Below are 19,857 nucleotides of genomic sequence, written 5' to 3'. Positions count from 1 at the left end.
ATGTACGAATGCAAGATGGAAGGACCGTAAATATATTATTTTTGTATTTCCTTTCTATGCACTGTGTTGTATTTTGATACATTCTTATACAATTTATTCTTTTTCTTTTTAGATTCTTCAGCACATGGGATTCATTTGTAAGGGGGCGTTTGGTTCCCTTTGCTTATTTTTAGCAAGTGTCACATCAAATGTTTAGATACTAATTAGGAGTATTAAACGTAGGCTATTTACAAAATCCATTACATAAGTGGAGACTAAACGGCGAGACGAACCTATTAAGCCTAATTAATTCATCATTAGCAAATGTTTACTGTAGCAACACATTGTCAAATCATGGACTAATTAGGCTTAATAGATTCGTCTCGCCGTTTAGCCTCCGCTTATGTAATGGATTTTGTAAATAGTCTACGTTTAATACTCCTAATTAGTATCTAAATATTCGATGTGACGGGTGCTTAAAAATAAGCAAACGAACCAAACCAGGCCTAACTTCAGAGTGAGTTTGTAACTATTTTTTAACTAAATTAAATTTATTGAAGTCACTCAAGAGGTTATTTACAAATAGATCGTTCTTTAATGGTCGGGGCTGAGGAGATGCACTTCTATTAGGGCATATTTACAGTTTAATAAACTTGAACATAATTGTCACTTTTGTGTTTATGGATGCAGTGGTCAGACTGATGATGATGATAATGAATAGAATGGAGGGAACGGAGTTAATTGACAGAATTTGACCGCTAACATTTTGATCATTAGACTATGTTGTGTACGTTGTAATGCATTTTCAACCTATTGCTCCCTTGTTATCTAATGCCAGTCTTTTTTGGTGCTGGTACAGCTATGACCCTTGCTTGCTCTGATAGTGAGGTGACACTCTGCTTAGATGGACAACCAGATAGTTTGTGCATTGTACTTGTTAGGAATAACACTTGTATTCATAACAGGGGCACTAGGCCCATATATATACAGGTACAGGAGGGGAAAATATACACGGAACCCCCTAATAGAAAAGGTAAATATCAACAGTACATATACATCTAACACCCCTCTCAAACTCATGGTGGGTTAAATATCAACAGACGACGGCGACGTGCGCATCCTCATCGGCATCCAGACGTTTCCGGCCAAGCACGAGCCGCGTCAACTGCTGCGGACGGTGTACTCGCCTGACTTTTTTGTTTTTTAGCCTTTTTTGCGAAAGATTCTCACAAATACGTTCCTGGAGGAACCAATTCCAAAAATAGACCCTTAGCTTGACGCCATCCACGCTGGCGCCAAGCTACAACGTCTTGGCGCCAGCCACCCTAGCGCCAAGGTCCATGCGCAGCTGCTGACGCGGATGCTGATGTGGCGGGGGCTTAACGCCATGGATCTTGGCGCCAAGCCTTAGCGCCATGGATCTTGGCTCCAAGCTTGGCGCCGTAGATCTTGGCGCCGAGCTATCTACCTCGTACCTCTTCACGTTTCGAACTAAACAAGTACAATTATTCCGAGGAGTGTGCAACAAACTAAGCTGTGGTTCAATTGGTTAGGAGGTGGGTTTCTTATCTTGGAGACCTGAGTTCAAACCCCTGTGTTGAACCTTGTCTCCAGGATAAGAAGCCCACCTTCTAACCAGTTGAACCACAGCTTAGTTTGTTGCACACTTCTCGGAATAATTATACTTATTTAGTTCGAAACGCGAAGAGGTACGGGGTAGATAGCTCGGCGCCAAGATCTACGGCGCCAAGCTTGGCGCCAAGATCCATGGCGCCAAGCCCTTGCCACATTGGCACCCACGTCAGCAGCTGCGCATAGACCTTGGCGCCAGGATGGCTGGCGTCGAGACGTTGTAGCTTAGCGCCAGCGTCGATGGCGCCAAGCTAAAGGTTCATTTTTGGAATTGGTTCCGTCAGGAACCTACTTGTGAGCCTTTCGAAAAAGGGCTAAAAAACAAAAAAAAAGTACTCGCTCCAGGTCCGGGAGCACCCGTCCCTCTCCGGCCGCGTGGACATCCGGTTCGTCTTCTGCAACGTGACGTCCCCGGACGACGCGGTGTTCGTGACGCTGGAGATCATGCGCTACGGCGACATCATCGTGCTCGACTGCGCCGAGAACATGGACAACGGCAAGACCTACACCTTCTTCTCCACTGTGGCCTGCGCATTCGATAACGCCGCCGTACCACTACGTGATGAAGGCCGACGACGACACGTACTTGCGTCTGCCGGCGCTGGCGGCGTCGCTGCGCGGCGCGTCCCGCGAGGACGCCTACTTCGGGCTGCAGATGCCGTGCGACCGCGAGAACTTCTACCCGTTCCCGCCCTTCATGTCCGGGATGGGGTAGCGCTGTCGTGGGACCTGGTGCGGTGGGTGTCCGGCTCGGACCTCGCCCGGCGCGAGCAGGATGGGCCCGAGGACATGTGGACGGGGCGGTGGCTCAACCTCGCCGGCAGGGCCAAAACCGGTATGACGCCGCGCCGAGGATGTACAACTACAAGGGCGCCTCGCCGGACAGCTGCTTCTTGCACGGCTTCGTCCCGGACACCATCGCCGTGCACATGCTCAAGGACGCCGCGCGGTGGGCCGAGACGCTCGCGTACTTCAACGCCACGGCGGGGCTCCCGCGCTCCGGCCACCTCTACCACCCGCCGCCCCCGGCGGCGGCGGGCAGGCCGTAAGGCCTGAGCTGATCGAGTTGAACCGTTGGTTCAGTTCTTGGGCGTTCGCTCTCGTGGGGGCTCGGTCGGGGCCGGATGCGCGTGCGTTGGATGCTGTTAAGGGTTGGTGGGCGGCAGTTACGTATCCATTTGGTGTTACTACTGAATAATGCTGATAGAAAAGAGGATGGCATAATTTGGATTTGTTTGCAATTTCGAGTTTGAGGTTGTGCCTCATCTGTTGGTCTTGTTTGATGTATAAGCGGACGACTCGGGAGGAGAATTCATATGGGCCGTTGAGTACATAGAGGAGCAGCTAAAGTTCCACTGAATAGAGGCCCAACCTAGCCCGTCTAAAGTGAATTCAACCCATTCTGAAGGCCAACTAATGATGCTCCTCGATTTCATTCAGACTAGAAAACCTGGGGCGCGTCGTTGCCGCGCCATGTTTTAGCTATCCAGCGGTGATATTGTGTAGGGATTGTCCAAAAGCTTAGGAATTTACTGATAAGAAAAATGTCGATGTAACGGTAATAGAACTTGTATTGCTTGTGTTATAGATAGCAGGTCGGATTGTTTAAGTAAGGGTACAAAACTTAACAGTTGGCTGACAAGATCGTGACTCGTGAGATCTGTAAGCTCGCTGAGCTATTTGACGAACAAAATAGAAATGTCTTCACCAGTGAGTTATTACTGGGTTTAGACGACGCTTAGTGGTTGCAGTGTCATCTGTGCATAGACCTCATCTGTCTCAGCATCAGCCTGAAGAAGAAATGCAACGGAGCTGATGGAACACGAAGATATGAATAGTAGTTGCTTTCTTTTGGTACAGATGTAGTATATAACTCCTAACTTACATGCATGGTCACATTATGGAATTGGCGTAATCAGCATGTAAGCTCCGGAGTAACACGTATGCGGAGTGTCTGGGTGGCACTGTCCAATTGCTCAACACTACTGAAAATGAAAAGGGATCTATACGTGAATCATGCTCGCTTGCCATCTGCATTCCTGTGCACAAGCATGTCGGGTACATCACCTGGCAAACATGGACACCCAAGAATCAATACAATTTATGGAGGCATTCATGTTATTTGTACGGATGATATGAAGTGCTCATCTGTTCTCTTCTGTAACCAGGAACATTTTTTTGTGTAAAACTGAATTTAAGCACCAAAAATTTGTTTAATCTGCACTATCACCTTGCAATTTAACCTAAAGACAAATACCTAAAGAATAATAACCGTTCCATTGATCCCAATTCAATATTCTATACAACATCAAACTGATAATAGCGAAACACAGTGGCGATAGACAGCATATATACCTTTCCAGCTCCTGAACAATTCTGACACCTTCCATCCGTTGACCACATATTATTCCCTGATAGTGAAAAAGGCTTTTTTCTCAATAACATCCCGCTAGTAGAACAGTGAGCATATGGCAACTATCCTGCATTACAGAAGCAAGATCAGACATGTGAGTACAGAGTTAGTGTTGCTGCATTAGGTACACAGGCAAAATATCATTTCAGATATATCCAAGTTTGCATTTTGGACGATGAATCATGCATTAGGCATGGCTGAGGCCATTCTTGGGTCAGATAGGTCAAAATGAAATTGCCTGTACCCGTCGCATGGCAATAAGTGCATCTTTTCTTCTCTTGTTGCCTGACGTTTCTCACTTCAACCAACATTAGAGCTGAGATAACACCAACCATGCCACCTGAAAAGGACGCCACTATGGCCTATGGGGTCTACCTGACTGAACAGAAGCCAACAAAAATGTATCAAATCACTTTTCTAAACACTGATACAGAATTCACTATCGAGATATATGTTCTTCAAAGCACCTCAATTGAAGAGGCAAGTGCAAGGTCCATAATCCATGTAGTATCTTCATAAGATGCACCACCGAGCTCTAATTTCAGTTCAAGCTGCACCCAAAGAAAGATTGATAACTTGCTATATCACTAATAATAGTGATCAGAGGTTCTTGAAAAAAAAGGGAGTACAAACATAAATAATTGAGGTGCTTTAAAGAATTATGTCACTTACTACTGGGGCTATCAAGCCTCCAAAAATGATTATCCCAGATATGACAGAGAATGATGTCATATAGAGTTGCTTCATTGTCTTCGGTGACTGTTTTGGACAAAAGAAAAAATAATAGAACTTAGAACGACTTCAGATGCCAACATGATCATTTTTCAAAAGTTTGTTGAGAGTTGCTGGTCACCACATGAGGGCATGAGGCATAAATGAATAGTTGATGGAATCTCAGGCATTTCATTGTCTTCACTGCTGGCACCCGGATAGTTGGAGATGTGATGCTCCATTTGTTATTTGCTGATGCCGGTAGTAGGTATTTATAATTTTTGTGAGAGTTTAAAAAGCAAAAAATAATGAATGCCGTAAGATATTGAGGAAGGAGTCTTAGAAAAGGTATAAATAGCTAGTATCCTGGCTGATTGCATGTAATGTAAATAGTGTGTTTGGATCTGTACTTGGATCCAAATTTCTAAATATAAATGATCTTAATGTAATGCAATATTCACAGAAGCATTTCCTAAGAGGCATTTCACCAAATAGTGGGAGGGTTAATGTAACATGTTTACAAAGAAGGCCAATTTAACTACGACATGCCTGATTATAACACCCAAAATTTGAAATTTTCAAACTCAATAAAATTCATCCAAATTAGGGCCGCATTTAAATTTTTAGGCATTTAAATGCATTTTCCAAAATTAAGTTAAACCATCATAGGATTTCTTTGTGCATTCATGCTGCTACATATCTTTTGTGTGCTTGGATTTGAATTGAAGTTTAAATTTTAAAATTTGATTTTATTTCAAACTATCCCTTTTCCTTTCTAACTTTTCTCTTACGGGCTGCATCTTATTTTCTTTTTTTCCTTAGCCCAGCTGCGCAGCAAGCCGTTTCCTTTTCCCCAGCTCAATCTCTCGTGCCAGCCAGCTCCCTCCGGCCCATTTCGCCGCGCGGCCCAGCTAGCGCTGCAGCTCCGCTTCCTCTCACTGCCACTCGGGGCCCGCCGGTCAATCCGTCCTTCAACCTTCCTTTCTTCTTCCCCCGGCCTTTTCTTTTTCTCCGCCACACCTTCCTTCTTCTCCTTCCTTTCTTGCACCGCGCCTTCCTTCCTCCGCAGGCCGCGTCCCCGCATCCGCGTCGAGCTCGAGCCGAGCCACCGCCGCCTCCGCCCCTATATAAGGCCGCCACCCTCGGCCCTTTTCGCCGCACCACCAAACCCTAGCTGCCTCCGAGTTCCAGTGCCGCCGCCGCAAGCTCGGCCTCACAGTGAGTCTCGGCCGCGGCCCGTCCCTCGTCGAAGCCCCAAACAAGTTCGTCGCGCGCCCCTCGTTCTTCCCGTGCAATCCGCATTCGAAACCACGACCAGGAGCTCATTTTCGAGCAGCTCCGGCGGAGCGCCGCCGCAATGCCGCCTCCCATCGCCGCTGGCGTCAGCGCAACTCATCGCCAGCCGCTCGATCCCAAATCGACGGCCTACGCGAGAGTCAACTGGCAGCATCACTTTTGCATTTAAGCCCTCGTATTCTCCGCAAATCAACCTGCAGTGCAAGCTAGTTCAAAAATATTTACGAGCCTGTCCTATTTTCCTTTGTTTTAAACCCTGCTCTTTTATAAAACTAACTCGCCATCCTGAGTTGCGTTTTTACGCGTTAAACCTTCGGTTTATATGCGTAATTATGTATAAGTCCTCAGTTTCTCGCAGTTTAGCCCTGGAAGTTTCGTTTTTCTCGCAGAAAAGCCCCTTAAACTTGTTTTAATCATATCTTTTGCATCTTAATTCCATTTTTTGCGTTCTTTATATCCACGTGTTCGTTTTAATGCGTAGATTAGTTTTTCAAGATTGTTTTCTCTTTTTATTATGATTGGTGTACTATTTTTCTTATGTTATGTATTTGTTTGTTTGTATGTGCTCGTGTGACGCGTGTAGACGTTCAGCAGTTTGAGGGATTTGAAGATCAAGCCTTCAAGGAGTACGAACAGCAAGAGCAAGACCAAGAAATCAAGTCGTGTACTTGATCACTTCTTTAAGTCCTATTCACCTTTATATTCATGTTCAACACAACATTGCTATGCACATAATAGTTTTAATCTTGATGGGTCCCAATTATGGTTCGCTTAGATTTTATTTACCTTTGCCTTGACCAACTGGGTTTACTTTTATGTTGGGTAGCTCATGCTTATTGCTTACTTGGGTTATGGTGGTTTAATTGAAACAATGTTTAATCTTGCTTTACTCCTATTATACATTTCGTTAACATAAGACCATAATGTTTAATCGGAACATGGAGCGACCACCTAGAAAAACAGTGCTACCACAAGACTAAATGGCTCTGGTCTTGGCTGAATAATTAGAAACTCTAGTCTAGGGTAATCTTACCGAAAGGGCAAGAGGGGCGGCGATAGATGGGGTATAGCACTCGCTCTCTTGGGACGTGAGCTTTGCTAAGACACGGTACTCACTAGGGGACTGTTATGCTCTGCTACTAATCCGGGAACCTTAGCGGATTACCACTTACTAGCGAATCTTTGTAAAGGCCTCATAGTGTCCCTTTGCAATCACACCTCGGAAGTGTGGTATGGTGCCTTGCAAACACCGCATGGTTGGGTCCAAAGTTCTTTTGAACTTTTACGCAACTTGTGGGTAAAGATGTGCGACCTCTGCAGAGTGTAAAACTGATCGATAAGCCGTGCTCACAGTTAAGAGCGGCCTGGACCCTCACATGATAACATTATCAAAAGATGGATTTAAATCATTGTTATTTCATTTATGCATACGTTGTTTACTTTATTTATGCTCTTGTTTAAGTTCGGTGGGTATAAACTTACACTTAGTTAATTGCTAAAAAAATTTGACCAACCTAATTAAAAGCTGATGCTAATTAAGCCTTAGCCATACCTTGATTTGCCTTACACTACACTATTCCCCACGACTTGTTGAGTACCAACCATAAGTGTACTCATGCTTGCAAAACTGCTGTTCAGACCAAGATAATCTGGTGGAGTACATTGACGACTTTGAGGAGTTCTAGGCGTACAGTTCTTCAGTCAGCTGCCTATGGTGTTGTCGCTATCTTCGTAGTCCGCTGCATAATAATTTGGGCTTGTGCTTTATTGAGACTTTCGGCCATGTAATAATGGTCAATTACTCTCTTTATTTGATTTAACACTGTCTTTGTTAGTCACTTATGTCATACATGTGCGTAACTTGATCCTAGCGCACATGTATTCAATGCACTCATTTTTGTTCTTAAAATCAAGTGTGATAGAAGTGATATCAGAGCCATGTTGATTGTAGGATGTTAGCCTTGTTAGAAATGGTCGCAATTAAAGGATTATAATTATCTAGTAGCCATTCCTACTTACTCCTTTTAAATCTGCTTAAATATTTTAACCTTGATTTTTCCTCATGCTTATTGCTATGCTTCTATCTTAATCCTTTATTTTGCTTCTATCCTTATTCATTCAAAATTTTATTCTAAATTAATTCCATCTTCTTTCTGTTAGATGGCTCGCACCTGGAGGACAGCCCGCAAGAGCACCCGTCCCCCGCTCCACGGCATCGTGCAGTATCACCCCAGGGAGCCTAGAGAAGAGGAGGTCTACTACTTTCAGCACCCGTTGGATGTGATTGACGAGGATGCCGTACTCGTGGAGCAGGAGCCAGCACCAGCCCCAGCACCTGCGCCAGCACCAGCACCCGACGTCGTCGACGTATCGGATGCTGACCCAGATTCAGATCTAGAGTTAGATCCGTCCGAGCCGTCAGATCCAGAGCCTAAACCAGAAGCAGATGCACAAGCTCTTGAGCCCGAGAAGTGGACCAAGTGGGTGAAGGAGGATCTTGGACAAGGAGTTCCTATGGCTGGTATGCTGATATAATCTTTTCAACATAAGGAGAGAAATATTACTCTCAACAAACCAAATTTATCTTTATCTTGTAGCTAGATATATTTGTACTCCCTCCGTCCAAATTATATGTCATTTTGATTTTTTTATATATATAACTTTTGCTATGCATCCACACATGTTTATGTTTAGATACATAGCTAAATCCATGTGTGTAAAAAAGTCAAAATGATCTACGGAGGGAGGGAGTACTATGCCAATTCTTTCCTTTCCCTCCTCCAACTTGGTTCCCGAATGGGCACTCGCTTCCCGAATGTGCGCGGGAAGAGCTGGACCCACTCATTGTCCCCTGCCACTCCTGTCACTGCCGAGTGGGCCCATTCACCACCAGGCCCACACGTCAGTGATATCTGGCCTACATAACTGCTGGTGGCGTGGACTCCCGCTTCCAAAGTTCGCTTATGGCCCCTTCTTCTCCGCCCCCTTTCAATGCGAAATCTATCTCCCCCAACACGTCCCATCTCAATCCCGCACACGTCCCATATGCAGCCCTCCTGCTTCCATCTGTAATGCGAGAAACGGACGGGATTGGTGATTCTTTGTCAAGCAGCTTGTAAGCTTGCTCTGCGAGTTGTGCAATTAGTCCATTGCCACGCTGCATGAGTTGAGCTGTGGCTGCGTTATCATTATCTTGAGGCATCAATGTCGTCAAAATGTTGATGGAAGCGATAGCCGTGAGTGGAGTATTATGCTCCTGAGCCTGAACTGCGTTGAAAGCTCGTTCAAGATTTGTAATAGGGATATTTGTAGCCATTGACTATCGACACTCAGCTCGAGTAGTATTGCGCACCCTTCGTTGCTTGCGTTGTTCAGGGGTTTCATTGTTGGTTGTAGACTCATCGTCAGAGATGTTGTCGACTTGTGCTAGTCGCCCGGGGGTTCTATTCTGGCTAGTTCCCGGGTTGTTAACTGGAGTAATAACAAGTATCTCCCTGTCCGGGTAGTAGCTTTCGGAACTTGATGTAGCAATCTCTGTGTAGCTTCCTTCATGGTTGGATGTAAGTGGAACGCCTTCTTGATATGGCAAGTTGTCTATGTGGGCGATGAGGCGCGAGTCGTAGTCACGGTCGAGGAAAGATGGTCGCAGTCCCGGCCAGTGGACGAATCTGCCTTGCGGTGTCGAAGTTATTACCAACCCTTGGGCTGGGCCAGATAATGGTATTTCTGGTGAGTAGGATGAGTTGGAGTCAACGTCCTCGTCATGCCCGAGTTCAACTTGGGTTCGAGCAAGAAAATCTTGATAGACTTTTGTTGCGTTGCGGAGTCCGTGCGGGAACCGCTTTGAAATCGAGACTGATTTAGATGCTGACTGGGGCCGAATCCGAGGTGAGTCCGACTCTGAGTTCAGGGGTCGGCTGAGCCCGACCCTGTGAGGGAGTAGCTCTGCCTCGCCCGACCCTGAATGGAAGTCCACCTCGCCCGACCCTGAATCGGTGTTTTAGACCGGCAACCCGCCTAGGGGGTACCCTAGGTGGTCTTTTATGCGGTAAGGGTCGTCGAGAATCAAGGAATCAATGGTGACGCAAGGAACACAATTTAGACAGGTTCGGGCCGCTAGATCGCGTAATACCCTACGTCCTGTGTGGTGGTTTGTATTGATGTATGTTCTGGTCCTGAGGGATCTGTTTTGAGGGGGGGTCCTTGCCCGGCCTTATATACCCGGGAGGGCAGGGTTACAAGTCTGAGTCCTAGTCGGGTACTATTACAGAGTTCTACTCAGTATTGCCCCGAGTAGTTTTCCATAAACATACAAGACTAGTCCGTGTAGGATACGCCCATCCTTGTTCTGATCACATCCGAGTACGTCCCATAGTAGGCCGTCCAAGGCCTACTCGTGGATCCGGGGAGTAGTCCCGACACCCTCTGCTTCGCTTCCTTTCCCACCATGGCTCACCGCAAGAAGATGCACAACTCTAGTAGGCAGCTGCGCGACAAAGCCACCGGGCGATTCAAGAAGAAGGGACTTGGCACCTCCACCAAGGCTCGGCCAAGGCGCTCGATCCCTAAGGAGGTGATGTAGGAAAATTAGATTTAGTATACCATATATTTCATTTCATGATTCAGTGACATGTTAAACTTTGCGATCTCATGGTAGGCGTGAGTAAGTAGACCGCGCGACCCAGTCCGAGCCCGCCACATCTTCACCGAGTCTACTCCCTCCGAGGACAAGCGAGACGTCCAATATGACTGCCCAGACATGCCAGCAAGTCTCAAACTAGTAGGTGTTTTCTATTTCGAATAAGTTCTAACACTATGTGTTGTCATGTTATGATCCTATTAAAATTGAGCAACACTTTATTTAGTTTTGTGACCCTATTTTCCCTATAATGAAGGTCGCTGGAGATACCTATGAGGTCGTTTTCCCAAAGATGTCATGTACAATGATATTCACTCATGGGAGCGATGATGAGCTGAACGATGGACCTGAGCTGTCTGGTAGGCAGGTGATGTTCCTACCCTTTAAGTTAATCATCAATTGGTTTCTATTATGTGCTGTTTTGGTTTATCTAGTCAGTTTATCTTTTTCACATGCTAAGTAACCCCCTTCTTAAATGTTAGGTGCGAGAGATGGCAGAAGAGCTTCGTGCTGCTATCAAGCGCAAGCTACAGAAGGGCTATTTCTACATTATGGAAGGCAAGGACGACTAATGTGGAGGAGGGAGTAGCTTAGTCCTTGTTGATGTAGAAGTATCAGTACTCTTAGTTATGAGAGTTATGTTAGTTGATCATGTCGTGGATGCCTCTTCTTTATTTTTGAATCATGAGAGAGGCATTCACCAAGTTTATTTTGGTATAACATGTAGTTGATGTAGAAGTAATGGATGCCTGTGCTTTATTTTGGTAACATGAGAGGCATGCACCTACTATATCAAACTCGACCCAGTTCGTATGAATTAAGTAATTTTTATGTATGGGAGAGCTCTATCTCGTCTGGTTTAGCATTTGATAAAGTTCATCACCAATGTAGGCGTCATCAGAATCATCTTCATCTGAATGTTTTCCAGAAATCAAATGGTCATTAGGTCACGAAGTAAACTTTGCAACTCCAAATTACACAAAGAAAATATCTTGGTCTTCTCCAGGTATATTGACTGGAGCAACAACTCCATCACCAATGTAGGCGTCATTAGAATCATCTTCGTCTTCTGGTATTTCTACATGATCCAGTTCAGGCATGGGCACCACCTTTTGAAGTACAGATGCATCACCAAATAACCCTTGCACATCTTGCCTAATCCAGTTTGTCAAAGCCTCCAGATGGTCCTCAACATTCATTTGTTCCACTTCTGTGATAACAAAGTCCACATTTGTATCACCAACACTGTCCTCTACTTTCGGCATGGCAAACAGGGTCCTAGGTTTCATTTTGAGGACACTGCACCATTTAGTACCTTTCTTCCCGCCTTTCACATAACACACTTGCTCCGCTTGTGTTGCCAGGATGTATGGATCATTTGAGTAGCGAAACCGAGTGGTATCAATATCAATAATCCCAAACTTATCTTTACTACACCCTCTGGATTTGCTCTTATTTGGTGCAGGAACATCATACCAGTCACACGCGAACAATGTGACTTCATGCTGTTTAGCAAAATAAAGGGTGATGATTTTTTTAATCACTCCATACCATTGTTCTATGATGTTCCATGCCATCATTGCCCTTGACGACAACACCATTGTTCTATGTTGATAGATTTTTCTCTACATCTGATGTCCGAAAGAAAAACCCATTGATGGAACACCTGCTCCTCACAGTAACTATTTGTTCTGGACCACGAGACAGAGAGTAAATCATTTCATTTGCTTTTCCGTAGGTTCCTGATCTACCCTCAGAAACTTTTGGAAGATATGTTACGAACATATATATTCAAGTGTGATGAATAAAATTGAATAGAAATATATATGACTCACTTTACGCTCGAACCAATATAAAAATTGAGCCTTGTGCCTGCTATCAACATTATGCATGCCGGTTTTCCTCAATTCGTCCATGTGCAAACTGATGAAACAATAAACTTATGTCAGTTAGATATTGAACACAATATAAAAAAATAGGATTACATGAAGCTTACTTTATCCATGGAGTGGCCTCATCACAGTTGCATATTATGTAGTACCTCATCCTGCACAAGTCATCAGGAGAAGGTATCTCCATATTGTGCCTATGATAACTACCTTTCTTTCTAGTGAAGTCCATGCTCACAAATACACTTAGACCAGCAGGTGGTTCACTAACAGTGTTCCTTTCTTGTCGCTCTGGCTGATTCAGCTTTGTACTAACACCTTCAAAGAATCGAGAACAGAATGTAGGGCACTCCTCTGAGATGTACCCCTCTGCTATTGAACCCTCTGGGTACGCTTTGTTCCTCACATAGCCTTTGAGAGTACGTAGGTACCTCTCAACTAGGTACATCCATCTATAGGAAACAGGACCCCCGAGTTCTGCCTCCCAAGCAATATGAACAGGTAAGTGCATCATATCAAAAAATGCTAGTGGAAATATCATCTCAAGCCCACAAAGGGTCTCTGCAATCAATTTGGTAAGTTCTTTCATCTCGGTTTCCTCAAGCTCCTTTTAACATACCGAACTAAAAAACCTATTGAGCTCAATCAATGGGATCACTACTTGCTCAGGCAATATTTGGCGCACCACCAAGGGTAAAAGTTTTTGTAATATAACATGGTAGTCATGAATTTTAAGTCCAGCAACCTTAAAACCATTGACATCAACACATCTCTTGATATTTGAGGCACAAGCATCGGGCATCTTAACACCTTGAAGAAAATTGCACAGAATTTCCTTATGATCATCACCTAACTTGTACAACGCTGGTGGCAAAGTCTATTTTCCTTTATCGTCGAATGATAGATGTTGATCCAGCCTTATACCTTGCATATCGAGTCTAGGTTCTCACCGTCCTTACTTTTACCAGCCTAATCAAGCAGAGTCCCTAGCAAGCTCTCACATATATTCTTCTCAATATGCATCACATCGAGATTATGGTGTATAAGCAAAGAATCCTAGAAGGAAGGTCAAAGAAAATACTCTTCTTCCTCCAGTTGTGCCATCTATTATCTTCATCGTGCTGCTTCCTCTTCCTTGAAGTAGTCGCTCCAAAATTGACTTGCTCGAAAGTCTTGTACTGGTCCACTACTTCTGCACCACTCAGGGGCACTAGAGCCGTCCTCATTTCTACCTTGTTATTGAAGCTCAACTTGTTCCTCCGCCACCCGTGGTCCATAGGCAAGAAACGACGATGGCCCATGTAGCAATGCTTTGAACCATATTTTAGCCACAAGTAATCGGTATCCTCGTGACAATAAGAACAAGCAAACCAGCCTTTTGTGCTCCAACCAGACAACATCGCATATGCAGGAAAATCATTAATTGTCCAAATAAGCATTGCACGTAGAGTAAAATTTTCCTTTTTTCCCGCATCCCAAGTATCAATTCCATTGTCCCATATCTCTTTAAGCTCATCGATCAGAGGCTACAAATATACATCAATGTTAATTCCTGGAGATTTAAGCCTAGGAATTAGCATCTACATCATCCAATAGGATTGTTTGAAGCACAACCAAGGAGGCAGGTTATAAGGAATCAGGATCACTGGCCATATAGTGTAAGTCACATTCAACATCCCAAATGGATTGAAGCCATCCGAAGCAAGTCCCAGCCTAACATTATGTGGATCACTTGCAAATGCAGTATACTTGGTACTTGGCATCTACGTGCCTCCATGCCTTTGAGTTAGCTGGGTGCCGCACTTTACCATCTTCAACCAATTTTTCCTTATGCCAACGCATATGCACCAATGTGATCTCGTACATATATAATCTCTGCAGTCGAGGAATAAGTGGAAAATACCTCAGTATCTTAGAGGTAAGAGCTTCTTATTTACTCCACCAGTGCCATCAAAACCACACTCTAAATATGTATCTTTCCACCTACTCTCCCCACATTTTGGACATGCGTTCAGCTTCTCGTACTCTTCTCCACGGAATAACACACAATCATTAACACAAGCATGAATCTTTTGGTAGTCCAGTCCAAGGTCTCGAACTACCTTTCGAACTTTGTCCAGGGTACCTGGGACACAATGGTCCTTGGGGACCACATGGCAGAATAATAACAGTTTTTGGTCTAGAGCATTGTTGCTAATACCGAACATGCACTTAATCTAATATAGCCTCACAATAAAAGATATTTGGGTAGCCTCCTCGCAACCTGGGTATAGTTCTTTCCTAGCTTCTTCCATTAACTTGAAAAATTTTCTTATTGACTCATTTGGCTCCTTATCACCTCTAATTTCACCATGTATGGCACCACTAATTAGTGATGAAAGCAGTTTAGTGGATGAGACACCATCATCATGATCACCTTCTTTACCTTCACAAATGTCCCGATCATCATCGTTCATAACAACACATTTAGCAGATCTGCTAGTATGATGTTATTTTATGTAATGCGGATCAAACCCTCTGGTATTCAAGTGCAACTCAACAACTTCTTTATTTTGATATGCCATGCGACGACATCGTCTACATGGACAGGGCATAGTCTGTCCTGGTAAGGGGCCAGCATCAAAGGTATCTTCAATGAATTTAGCAACTCCGTTTTGCCACGCAGCATCTGTATGTGACAATTCCATCAAAAAACGATCCTCATGTTCATGTGCCATATTGCAAAAAAAACCCAACTAATATTTTAAGCACAGGCTTGTAGTATACTACTATACAAATCCTGAATAACCTCCTGAATAACCTGCAAAAAAATATAGGTTCCTCCATCGGTATTATTACTATCAACTAGTTTATAAAAACTGAATGAATATATGTACTAATAATTGAATAACTCAAGTTTTTCAGCATGCACATTAATTAATTAATTAATTAATTGCGATAGGTCTGGACCGATTTTATACCTTGATTTGAGAGGATGGAATCGGACAACGCCCGTGTCATCCCGCGCGTCGAGAGATCGTAGAGGACTAACAAGGGGACCCTTCAATTCCTTGGCACTCGGCAACTCGCGAGCTAGCTAGGGATCGGAAGATGACGTACGGCAGGCGACGATCGCGTAACGAAGGGGAGGAGTTGTGCGAAGAAGGAGGGGAGGCGATGAGAATGTGGAGGACTAACAAGGGGACTCTTCCTTGGCACTCGGCAACTCACGCGCTAGGGAAGACGACGGCAGGCGGCGGTTGCGCGGTAGCATCATGCGAGGAGAAGCGGATGAGACGAGTCGTGCGAAGAAGGAAGGGAGGTGACGCTAGGACGACATAGACCAGGATTAGGCCTCTCAGCTCGTGAAAGAAAGGCCTGCCATATGTGTGGGCCAAAATAAAAACCCACCAACATAACCAAGCTGGCCGCACCCACAAACTCATCTATTGCAACCATGCGTTCCCCTATATTGCAACGAGTATATATTATTGCAATAGCACCTCCTGTATAGCAACGGTTTCAGCATTTGTTGCTATAACCAAGATTTATTTTGCAACAATACCATTTTCATTGCTATATCTAATACTAGTTGCAACGATTCATATTAGCGTTGCAATATCTCAGACTCATTTGCAACATTGTATATTTTCGTTGCAATAACCAAGATTTCTTTTGCAACCACACTATCTTCATTGTAATAACCAAGGTATCTTTTGCAACAACACCGAGTTCATTGCTATATCTAAGACTCTTTTGCAACGCACGATAGTACTTATCGCAACGTGTTATAATCGTTGCAATATGGACAACTAATGGCCACCACTATAAAATAGCGTGGCAATACGTCGCCGCAATTACAACCAACAAATATTCGTTGCGATATATCGTACCTATTGCAATGACTAAATTGTTGTCACAACGCTACACAAATGGTGGCAATATGACACCCCTATTGCAACCAAAACGGACTATTGTCGTAATAACCCCTATGTATTGCAACGAAAGTCACCTGTTGCAAAAGAAAATTGGCCGCATTAGTGACAAAACCTTGTAGTGAAGGGACTGACCGGCGGGCCTCGTGCGGCAGTGAGTGGAAGCGGAGCTGCAGCGCTAGCTGGGCCGCTCGGCGAAATGGGCCAGAGGGAGCTAGCTGGCGTGAGAGATTGGGCCGGGGAAAAGGAAGCGGCCTGCTGCGCGGCTGGGCTGAGGAAAAAAAGAAAAGAAGATGCAGTCCAAAAGAGAAAAGTTAGAAAGGGAAAGGTATAGTTTGAAATAAAATCAAATTTTGAAATTTAAACTTCAATTCAAATCCAAGCACACAACAGATATGCAGCAGCATGAATGCAGAAAGAAATCCTATGATGGTTTAACTTAATTTTGGAAAATGTGTTTAAATGCCTAAAAATTTAAATGCGACCCTAATTTGGATGAACTTTATTGAGTTTGAAAATTTCAAATTTTGGGTGTTACAAATCCTACCCCCCCTAAAGAAGAATCTCGTCCTTGAGATTCGGATGATCCTGCAAAGAGATGGGGAAATTTTTTCTGTAGCTCATCCTCTCTTTCCCAAGTTTATTCGTCCTCTGGTGACTCCACTAAACCTTGCACATCCTGATCATCTGATTTCTAGTAACCTTTTCCAAAGTATCCAAGATCTTGACGGGGTATTTCGTGTATGTGAGGTCATCCTGAACATTTAATTCCTCCATAGGCAACTGTTCTTCTGGAACTCTGAGGTACTTCTTAAGTTGCGAGATATGGAACACGTCATGTATATCTGACAACTAGTTAGGCAACTCCAGCCGATAGGCTACCTATCCCACTCTCTCAAGAATCTTGAACGGACCAATAAATCAAGGTGACAACTTTCCTTTGACCTTAAACCTGCGCATACCCCTAATGGGCGATACTCTGAGATACACATACACATATCTTCCAGTATCTGATTTGTTCTTTCAGTATGTCCATCCGTTTGAGGATGATAAGCTGAACTGAAGTTTAACCTTGTACCCAGAGATTCATGCAACTTTTGCCAGAAGCGTGATGTGAACTGAGTACCTCTGTCGGACACTATCTTCTTGGGCACACCATGCAAACACACGATCCTTAACAGATACAACTCTGCCAATCTTGCCCCTAAATGGGTAGTATTCACAGGTATGAAGTGACCTACCTTCATTAACCTATCCACTATCACCCAAATTGAGTCTTAACCAGATTGAGTACGGGGCAATCCGACTATGAAATCCATGCCGATTTCTTCCCACTTCCATTCCAGCACCTTTAATGGTTGAAGTAACCCAACTAGTCTCTGGTGTTCGGCTTTGACTCTCTGACGTATGTCGCAAATGGCTACATGTGCAGCTACATCTCTCTTCATTCCGGGCCACCAATACCTCTGCTTAAGATCCTGATACATCTTGGTACTCCCGGGGTGAATGGAATAAGCTGAATCATGAGCTTCTTTCAAGATCGTCTCATAGAGATTTCCCACATCGGGTACCCAAATTCTCCCTTTGACCCATAGAGTTCCCTGAGAGTCTTCTGTGAAATCTGTGGCTCTTCCCTCCTTTACCATCTCCTTAATCTCCTTGACCCTGGCATCCTCAAGCTGTCCTTTTTGTACCTCTTGCTCTAGAGTTGACTCCACTTCCATCGTTAATCCATCAGTATGAGCAACAATGCTCAAGTTAAGCCTCTCAAATTCCTTCATCAGCTCGTCAGGCAATTAAAATGCTAAGGCTAGATTAGCATGGCCCTTCCGACTCAGGGCATCTGCCACTAGATTAGCTTTACCCGGATGATAGTGAATCTCCAGATCATAGTTGTTGATGAGCTATAACCATCGTCATTGTCTCACATTGAGGTCTTTCTGAGTGAAAATGTACTTGAGGCTCTTATGATCCGTATAAATCTGACATTTAGTTCCAAGAACATAGTGCCTTCAAATTTTCAAAGCATGTACCACTGCGGCTAACTCCAAATCATGAGTCAGGTAATTCTGCTCATGTTTCCTCAACTGCCTGGAAGCATAGGCTATCACATGACCTTCTTCCATAAGAACACAGCCTAAACCCTATTGAGATGCATCACAGTATATGTCAAAACCTTTATGCAGATCTGGCATTACCAACACTGGAGCTGTGGTCAACCTACTCTTCAATTCCTCGAAACTGGCCTGACATGCTTCTGTCCACTTGAATTCCCTTCCTTTTTCTAATAGTGATGTGAGGGGTTTCACTATCTTGGAGAATCCTTCAATGAACCTGCGGTAGTAGCCTATGAGTCCAAGAAAACTCCTGATTTCAGTCACTGTCTTCGGTGGGTTACATTTCAAAACATCCCTGACCTTGCTTGGATCCACTGCAATTCCACCGTTGAAGATGATATGACCAAGGAAAGAAACCTCTTTCAACCAGAAATTGCACTTACTGAACTTTGCATACAGTTGATGTTCTCTCAGCTTCTGAAGCACTAATCTCAAATGTTCTTCATGTTCTTCCTCATTCTTGGAATAAATCAGGATATCATCAATAAACACCACAACAAACTTATCCAGGTACTCCATAAATACCTTATTCATCAGATACATGAAGCTGGAGCATTTGTCAGCCCGAATGACATAACCGTATATTCATACAGACCGTATCGGGTAGTGAAGGTAGTCTTGGGTATGTCAAATGGCCTAACCTCCTCTCTACTATCTACTGGCTAGACCTCAGTTTAGAGCAAAGCTCTTCACCTGATGATAACCCTATCGCAAGTCAATCTTGGAGAATACCTTGGCTCCTCTCATCTGATCAAACAAATCCTCAATGCGGGGCAATGGGTACTTGTTCTTGATGGTTATCTCACCGAGTGATCTATAGTCCACACACATCCTCTTCGTTCCATCCTTTTTGGGCACAAAAATAACCGGTGCTCCCCATGGTGACGAATTGGGCCGAATGTACTATTTTGTCAACAACTCCTCTAAGTGTTGTTTTAATTCCTTCAGTTGATCTATCGACATTCTATATGAACGTTTGGAGATAGTTGCAGTACCAAGTAAAAGATCAAAAGCAAATTCAATTTAATGATCACGTGGCATACCTGGTAACTCGTCGAGGAACACATCCGGGTAATCACATACCACTTTGATATCTTCTAGAGATTTCCCAGCCAACTGATTAACTATACAGTCTGCTGCTGATGGTAGCGTAGCCACAAACTCAACTTTCTCTTCATCAGGACTCGTCAATAGAACTGACCTCTTGGCACACTGGATCATAGCGTCAAATGCCGCTAACCATCCCATTCCAAGAATCACATCAATC

The 19,857-nt window shown here is 44.1% G+C and overlaps 2 pseudogenes; one reads left to right on the top strand and one right to left on the bottom strand.

The window, feature by feature from the left end:
- The first annotated feature begins 840 nt into the window (after nt 1-840).
- LOC117849079 (beta-1,3-galactosyltransferase pvg3-like) lies at nt 841-2,660 on the top strand (annotated as a pseudogene).
- Nucleotides 2,661-3,338: 678 nt separating this feature from the next.
- LOC117849078 (protein ORANGE-LIKE, chloroplastic-like) lies at nt 3,339-4,977 on the bottom strand (annotated as a pseudogene).
- Between the last annotated feature and the right edge of the window lie 14,880 nt (nt 4,978-19,857).

This window comes from Setaria viridis, chromosome 3, assembly GCF_005286985.2.
Source record: "Setaria viridis chromosome 3, Setaria_viridis_v4.0, whole genome shotgun sequence".
Classification (NCBI taxonomy): Eukaryota; Viridiplantae; Streptophyta; class Magnoliopsida; order Poales; family Poaceae; genus Setaria; species Setaria viridis.
The sequence above is the reverse complement of the archived record's forward strand: the minus strand, read 5'-3'. Positions and strand labels throughout refer to the sequence as shown.